Source organism: Sinocyclocheilus anshuiensis, unplaced genomic scaffold, assembly GCF_001515605.1.
Source record: "Sinocyclocheilus anshuiensis isolate Anshui unplaced genomic scaffold, SAMN03320099.WGS_v1.1 scaffold870, whole genome shotgun sequence".
NCBI classification, from domain to species: domain Eukaryota; kingdom Metazoa; phylum Chordata; class Actinopteri; order Cypriniformes; family Cyprinidae; genus Sinocyclocheilus; species Sinocyclocheilus anshuiensis.
This window is the reverse complement of record NW_015540842.1, coordinates 244,987-253,902: the sequence shown is the minus strand read 5'-3', so window position 1 is coordinate 253,902 and position 8,916 is coordinate 244,987. Positions and strand designations below refer to the sequence as shown.

At 34.7% G+C, this 8,916-nt stretch overlaps 1 protein-coding gene across 3 annotated transcripts in view; it reads left to right on the top strand.

Annotated features, from left to right (window-relative positions):
• LOC107687505 (succinate--hydroxymethylglutarate CoA-transferase-like) overlaps positions 1–8,916 on the top strand; it is a 123,825-nt gene that overhangs the window by 50,824 nt on the left and 64,085 nt on the right. The gene's annotated exons all lie outside the window — the stretch shown is intronic.

Below are 8,916 nucleotides of genomic sequence, written 5' to 3'. Positions count from 1 at the left end.
TTGAATCCGTTTATATTTTTAGAATTTTATTTTTCGTTTTAATTTTGAAGTTCTTAGTTTTTAACTTTTAACTTTTATTTTTTTTTGTCAGTTCTAGATTTTGCTTTTTTATGACATGACGGTTCGGTATGATTTTGATACAGCACAACATAAATTGCTTTAAAAAATATATAAAATTAAACAATGGATTACTGAACAAACTGCTCTTTCTTTAAATACATTCAATTCTAATTAAAAAAAATTTAGGGATAAAAATCTACCTCAGCTTCTGCTCTAAACTATAGGGAGCCCTTTTACATTACTATAAGGTTACAATTAACAACAGAGCCCAAACTTAAATTCAATTACTATTTATTTTTAACTATAATAATCAACACTCAAATAAAAAAAAGATTGTATGCAAACAAATAAATTGTTTATAAATTAACTTCTAAATTATACAATTTCTATTTGTTGTTGAAATATAATAATTTACAGAGTCATAACTTTAAAAATATTAAATAATAAATATTAAATAAAAATATTTATTTAAACATACATTAAATAATTAAGAATAACAGTTACTAGTCACTAACAGGTAAAGTAAATATAATGAAGTATAGTCTAATATTTCGCAAAATGCTCTTCACTAGACTTAATTTCTCTAGGAAATAACGAGCTGTAGACACTGATGACTTGCCTGAGGTAAATGAAATGCTACGTGGCCTTTTGTTTGCAAGCTGTTTTATTGATGTCTTTCCATGGTTGAAACACTAATTGAGCGATTACACGAGGCATGAGATGTTCGTTCATGTTTATTTTGCGTTAAAACTAGTAATAAAGAGGAAAGAATGAATGCTCACTTGTGCTCCGCGCTGCCGTCAGAACGGAGGCGTTATACGGCGATCTGTTGCGTTACATCAAAGAGCGCCAAAACAGCATTTATTGTCTGAATTTGCTGTAAAAAATGAAACGGTTTGTTCGGTACACATGCGCACCGAACCGAAAGACCCGTACCGAAAATTTTCGTTACGAATACGTGTACCGTTACACCCCTATATAGTTTATTTAGAGCAGTAATGTTTTAAAGATATGAATTAGGGCTTAAAAGAGAGATAGACTTGATTTTTTTTCTTAATATATCTAACTTATTGACAAAAAATAGTCCAACTTTCCATAAATATATGTAATAGAAAGCAATATTTCAAGTCATAATCTTTTATTTGGTAAAGCGTTTTATTTGTTTTATTTTGTAAAGCATTTTGTCACACAAATGCTAGTTCTTGGGAAAAAGTAATTTTTTAGTGGAAAAGTGATATTTTGAACATCTTGACTATTGTCAGGCTACTGAAACATGCACAGTAGGTAGGTTAGTAGCATTGCTTCTTAGCTACTTAGTTCCTCCCCTGGGAGTCTGCACATACAGAGTTACACTATAAAAAAATAAGTGTAATAGATTGTCTAGTAGTACCTACTGAATGACCCAGAAAAAGAAGTGTCCGCTGTTATTGCCGAGATTGCTTAAAAACAAGTCAAGATCATATCTTTGATCAACATCAGTAGCTAATAAAGTGAAAAGTGAAACACTATCATATGTACAGGCCACTAGAGCAAGGAATTTAACACTGCTGCAATTTGAACCCGATTTTGTACACCAAAGATGCTGAAGTTCCCGTCCACACACACACACACACGCGCACACACACACATACACACACACACACACTAATGTTTAATTCCTACCACATGTTGGTACAGAGAGTGCATGCACTTAAAGATCCCATCAGTGCACCGAGGCTCTCGCTCTACCACATCATATGATCAGAATTAGCAGCTATTGTTTTTGTCCGTGTTGATTCGAAACACTCATTGAACCTCTAGTGAGGCCATCAATATTTAATTTTCCCTATGCGGTTGGCTATATTTAGCCTTTCACTACCACTTTTACTCAAATAATTTGAAAACATATTAGTCATTCATAGTTACATAATGGAAGGCAGTTTAAAGTTTTGGCATCTGCCAGAGAACAACAAGAGAACATGTATACCATGTGTTAAATATAGAAAAATATCTGCAAGAACATATTTCTCTCAACACAAACTGACAGATTACCACTGTAACCACACCACATCATTATCTGTTTATGATACATACATTGTAAAAAATAAATAGTTGAGAAAATGTAAAATAATAAGGCAACTTGATGCAGTAAGACTTTTGAGTTCTCTCAACAATAGTTTTTTAGTTCTGCTCAGTAAAGATACTTTGTTTAGTAAATGTAAATTAGTTTTTTCATGCAATGCTGATTGTCTTATTTTGCTAATAGAAAAATTCTTGTCACAGCAACTGAAAAAAACAATTACTGTCGTTGGGGTAATTAATTTTTTTTCTGTTGCCTGGATGAAAAAAACAATGTGTATAAAGTCATCGCATTATCACATTTATGTTTGTTTACGAATGACAAAAGTTAATGGGCAACTTAGTCTAATAAGTAGACAACATTGTCTTTGCTTGTTAAACAACTTACAAGACTAAGATATCCAGGAAATGGACATGAGTGGATGAACATACTCTAGGCCTCAAAACTAGACACGCTAACCTCAAGAATGGTGACAACCAACAAATGTTAAAAAGATAAGCTCTTTACATCACAGTTAGTACAACAAATAACTAACAATAATGATAAAACAACAACAGAAAATTTTAAATGAAGTCAGCAAACAGCAAAACAATAATTCTATAACAGTAACTGCATAATTTATTCATGCTGCAATGCATGCTGGGAACTCACAAAGCCTTAACATTTCAACAATATGAGATTCTTTGTTCAGACAACTGTGTTTGACTAGTTGGGGCAACATTTGGGGTAATTTTGTTGGTCTTTGTAGATTTTTTTTATCAAGGGTTTTTATGTAGTTTCAAGAAAATAGCATTTTTTAGTATTGGAGACTCAAAATGTTTCGTAAACTGGAAAATGTGCTGTTGCATTTTTTACAGTGTAGAAATTCTAAAATGTATTGAATTATGGCACGTTGTGGTTATATAATTGGGTATTTCTTAGGCACTTTTAAACTTTTACAAACTTTTAAAAAAAACACCCCTCATAAACTCATTAGTTAAATTTTTCAGCGAACAATGTGTTTGAAAATTATTTTTATCATTTAATCCGAAACGTCATAAACATTCACACAGTGTCATTTTCACCACATCTCAAATCATGTATTGTGTTTGAGTCAAATGACATTTTGAAAAAGTTTTGGAATAAAAAGACTAACTCCTTTGTTTAGCTAATACACACACATGTTATATGGGTTCATTCCATAGACTTAATGATTTTTATACTGTACAAACACTATTTTCTATTCACTTACTCTAACCCTAAACCTACCCTTCACTCGAAACTTTCTGCATTTTTCGATTTTTAGAAAACTTAAAAACCTCATTTTTTTTTTTTTTTTTGCCTTTTTTTTGTCAACATTACCACTGATATTACCACATTTAACAAAAATTGTAAAAACATTGTATACACAACTTATGTCTTCTGTTTTGACATAAGAGATCAACCTGGCCCCATTTGCAGTTATTGCACCATTTAGGTTGTCAATCATTGTCAGTGTAGTTCTCTACTATTTAGCAGATGCTATTGCAGTATACCAGGGTCATTCCCCCTGGAGTAACATGAGGTTAAGTACCTTGTTTAACAGCAAAACTGAAATAATTTTTCAACTCTCGTGGGATTTGAAACTTTCAGTTGCAAGCTGAAATAGGAAGGAAGCACAAGGTCATGTGGCCTGATTAACTGATCTAGTGCTTGAATATCGGTGGGGTTTATCTTCACTTCTGACCAGAGATGGAAACCAAACCTGGTCGATAAATCAGCCGTTTTTCGGATGACCTTCATCCATAACTTTAGCCTGTTGAAACACTATAATTCAGTGTTCTTTCTTTTTCATGAAGCATAACTTCACCTTTTCCTGTTTTTCTTGTCATCTACCTTTTCTGAAGTTAGAAAAGTTACCAAGTGTCCTCTTTTTGCATGAACATCATTCAAGATGTCTTTCTAGGAACTATTGGAAACCTCTAAAAGGCCTAGTGGGGATTAGTCTTGCGTAGCCAGACCTTCAGACTGACAGCAGAAGGTCTGGACTCCATCACAGATTTCATCGGCCCAACAGGCCATCTGACTGACATGTAAAGCAACCAGTCAGCATTCGTTTTGTTCAGTGCCGTGTTTAGGGGCAGTGCTGGCCCTACTTAAGCGGTATAAGTGGTTGCATAGGGCCCCTGTGGCCACCAGGGGGCCCCATGCCAGGGGTTCAGCAGTAATGCCTGGTAATAATAACTTTGATAAAGTGTGCTTGTGTCAGTGCTTTAATGTATGAAAATGAAGAAGGCAGCACTATCAGTCTGGTGCAGAGAAGAGGCAAAATAGGAATTGAATTGCGAGAAGATGTTGAAATAGTGGTTTAACTTGGCATTCGCGAATGCTTTGAAGACGCTGTATCAATGTAACAACAGTGTCAGTTTGGTGCACTGTTATCGTGGACACTTCAAAATAAAAGTTCTAAAATTGTTTTAGAACATGTATTAGCCGCTTTTCCATCGACCACTGCGTGTTTGCTGCATGAAAATCCGGTCTGATTTTCGCATTGATCTGAACAAAAACAGTAGACGGGCTGAATAAAAATGCAAGTTCACTCTCTGACAGTAGGTGGCGCTTATGAAACAGCAGAAATACAGCAGTTGCAATGGTTACCCCAGTACACAATTCAGTAGTACAGTTTTCAAACAGCCACTTTTGTATTCGCTTTGGTGTTTATCAAACAACTCAAAATACTTGATCAGTTTTCCAACATCTTATACTTATACATTTTTGCATTTTAATCTGGACTAAAACATACCATCCCAGAAAAAATATAATACTCTATTATTATTAATAATAATATATTATTCTCTATTGTAATTTTCATAACCCGTTGGCAGGTGTTTTTGATTGATCAAAGCATTAATCTCACTAAATTTTGATGCATTTCTCTGAAAGCGATAGTTACACTTTTAAAATTTTTTGTTTGCTTAATAAGTAACTATATCTTAGTGGAGGCCCCTTTTGAAAATGCAAGGGGTGTCCTTGTTTAGGGGTGTTAAATTGTAAATCTTATGTTGTGCAACCAGTAATCCATTCAATCAAGAACGTCGTCTTCACTCGTCTACACTGTGAACTTTACATACTTTTGAAAATCCAGTGTTTAGTTGATCCTAATAAGTGCTCATTGTCACAGTTGTTAACATGACATTTTTCTTCTTCCATGAGGGAGTTTGGCATCATGACTGCTTTGTTTCCAGGCAGACTGATAAAAAAAAAATGTGATGAGCACTTCTCCCGAAAGTCCTGTAGAATTCAGCCAATCAGATGATGACTTCCAAAAGCGTTTCCCATTTTGTGTGCCATTATATGCATCAGACGTTCAGCCAGCGGTCTGTGGACGTGACGCCTGAAGCTGAGACTAAATGATGGCTGTATTTGAATGTAATTGAAACATTTGTTAACATTTAAGTGCTCACAGGCCTTCTTAGAAAGTTCTCACTTGATTGTGATACACAAATAAACAATGTTCTACATCAATGGAATCTTCCAAATGGGATTTGAAGTCGGTTTTTGAGTATTGAAGAAATTATCCTGGCATGCACGGATGAGAACTTCTGGTTAAGCCTCTCGTTTTCATCTTCTGTTGGTCTTTTGAAGCATGATTGGGTTTCGGTAAAATTACTTTAATTTTATTTAGCTTAATTTGTAGCCCATTGAATGTTGGAAAAAACTAATAGCGAGAGTGTTGTTAGGCGTCTCAGACTGTCTGTGGAGTTTCCGTTGTCATTTTAATTTTTGTATTTTTTGGATGGACCTCTATTGTCATCAAACAAGTGGAAAAAATCCCTGTTGAACCATTTGAACTTTTTCAATTATATTTACTGGCCCCATTTCCAGTTTTCCAGTGACATTTGCTTGACGTTCATCAAGTTATTCCTCAATGCTCCCCATGCGCACAGTATCATGTTGCTCATATTTCATTTTCAAGAATCACATCCGTGACAGTCGAGTTATGTTTTGGTCTGGAGCTATTGGCGGTCAATCTTGGTCCCCGGTTGCTGTCTGAATGTAGCAAAAATGTGCAGGTTATCGCCCGTTTCACTGCCGAGCCACACACCTGGACTAGGTCCGGTGAAATATTAATATTAATATCGGATATTTCCAGAGCATCATTCCTGTCATATCAGGTGCCAGGCCCAGATGTTGGATTTGGACAAAATGGCTCCCAGATGTGAGCATGGTTGAATGCTGAGTATTCACATGGATGAAAAAAAGTAAGGAGAATAATTTCTGGATACGAGTCTCTTCCTTTTTTGAGCTTCCAAGCCGAACTGAATAACTGAATGTTATTGTTGTGTTTGAGTGTTTGCATGTGTGAATGAAACCCTGTTTATCTGAATTTCTAAACCTGAGTTTGTTCCAGCAATCCACGGAGGGCTCCGAGTGAAATCCACACCGCCCTGATCTCCTGCTTGTTGTGACTTATTGAAGTCAAGCTATAATTTTTTAAATCTCTGGTCTAAATCTTTGGTCTACCCTTTTTTGTTCAATACTTGGAGAACTACATGACTGCTAAACCATGTTAAATAGTTTAATGTCCTGTATTATTCAACCTAGTTTTTTCGCCTTTAACCATGCTAAGATATAATGCTTATCAGGCACTTTCCACTAATAGGGTACAAAATATATCTCAAAACAATTATTTATTCACGGACCGTTTGTTGAAAAAACCTGCGGAAAACCTCACTAGGTCAAATTAAATATTATACAAGCTGTTAAGTTATAGTAATATTTTCTACTAGGTTCGAAATTTTGGCCCAAAGTCTGGTGAAAATTTAAAAGCAATTTTAGTCTAAATGCACTGATTTTTGTGATTAGCTTTTTTGTAGCAATGCAAATTCATAAACATCATGATTAAATAGACAAGTAACAGAAATACAGATATAGCCTGAATTAAGCTGTCACGTTGTCGTTTGACACCAAATATTGTATTTCTCATTAATTAAAATAAAATTAATACATGTAATAGTTTAATTTAACACGATTGGTACTGCAACCTGCAGTTTTCCATATAATAATGTATTATTATTATTATATTCAACTTATTATAGAGCTAAATTTATTTCTAAGTACTAAAAGTGTAATTAAAATAGTAATATTTCATATTTTCTTTAATAGTTTTATTTAGTAATAATAATAATCATGATAGTAGTTATTATTATTTATATTGATATGTAAGCACAACATCTTGCATCCCTAACAAGCACAACAAACCTGGTGTTATTTATAATTTTTAGTTTGTTTGTTTTAAAAATTGATTTTTAAATCAGAATTTTTAACCAGAAAAAATATAATGTAAACGAAACTAACGTAACTAAATATAAATTTAGCCAATAATGTTAAAATTATGATATGTTGTATGATCCTTGTTGTTGGTTACAGCCACAACGGTTAAGACTTATGACGTGGAACAAATCCAAATCACTATTTTAAGGAGGGATATGAACATGTGCCGTTTAAAACTAGCTACTTTTCCTGTTAGATTCATTTTATATCTGATATGTAATATATTGGATAATGTCATTTTCTAACAAAAAACTGTGATTTGTGTCTCTCTTACTTAAATTGTCATGGGACACCAAAGTGTATTTGTGAAAGCTGCCAAGAAGCCACAAACTCTTTATGAATTTTATGAATGGAAATAAATTCAATGCCTAAATGATGACTTTATTTGCTGACAAAAAATGAAGTGTGACTCAGAGGACTGAATGCTGACCTTTAGTTTTCCTGAAATACATCTCTCCGTGATTTTCGAGTGGACGTGGAAATGTTGGAGTAAACCAGCTGCACGCAATAACAGATAATTACCGACCTTGGTGTTGTCTCACAGCAGAGTTTTCCACTGAATGTTTACAAGTACAGGGATGTTTCCGGGCCCCGTGGACCTTCAAATGCACCCGAATGAGTGAAGAGCCAAGCAGTGGAGCTTAAACAGATGTTGCAGGGAGCGCTGCGGCAGGAACGAATGCCGTTGCTGCAGTAATGGGTCCAGTCACGTGAGAAGGTGAAATGACGGACCCGTGTACTGTAACTAAATAGTTTCACACACGCTGCTTGGATCCTAGTCCACATGATAAACTTCATTCCTTACTAACTGTTTTGCTCCTCTTGGAGCTGGTATTTACAATGAATGAGTGCAGAAACAGTTGGAGTGAAGTTCACTGCTGTTTTCTGGTGGGAGGAAAACAATTGGAAATTTTGAATTTTGGAAAACCTCAAACGACCTTAACATTTGTGTAACTGACTCGTTCGGTTGAGTATGGAATTATGTTGTGGAGGTATTCGGAAAAGACAAGCTGATTGACTTCAGCAATTCATGAATGAGGAGAGTGGGGTAAACTGTGGGGTAAAGCCAGTTTTTGTCTTTGTTTGTTGGTATATTATTTTGCATGGAGGATGTCAACAATTTTCAACAACATACAGTATATACACACACGTCAGTTTTAATGACATATACTCTGTGTGTGTGTCATATAATGATATTCTAGGGAATTGTGTGCTTCTAATTTTATAGCAATGGTTTGGACAGAACCCTTTTCTACTTTAACATGACAAAGCCTCTGTGTATAAGGCAAGTTTCAAAAAGAAATAATTGAGTCAGTGTGGAAGAACTTGAGTGGTCTGCAGAAAGCCAAGTCCTGATCCCAGCTGAACACCTCTGGTGTGACTTTAAATGCAGACCTTGAGCCAAAAACTTATAACCAAACACACACACATATATATATATATTATGAATTAAATAAATTATAATGACTTAAAGGGATAGTTCACCCAAAAATGAAAATTTGATG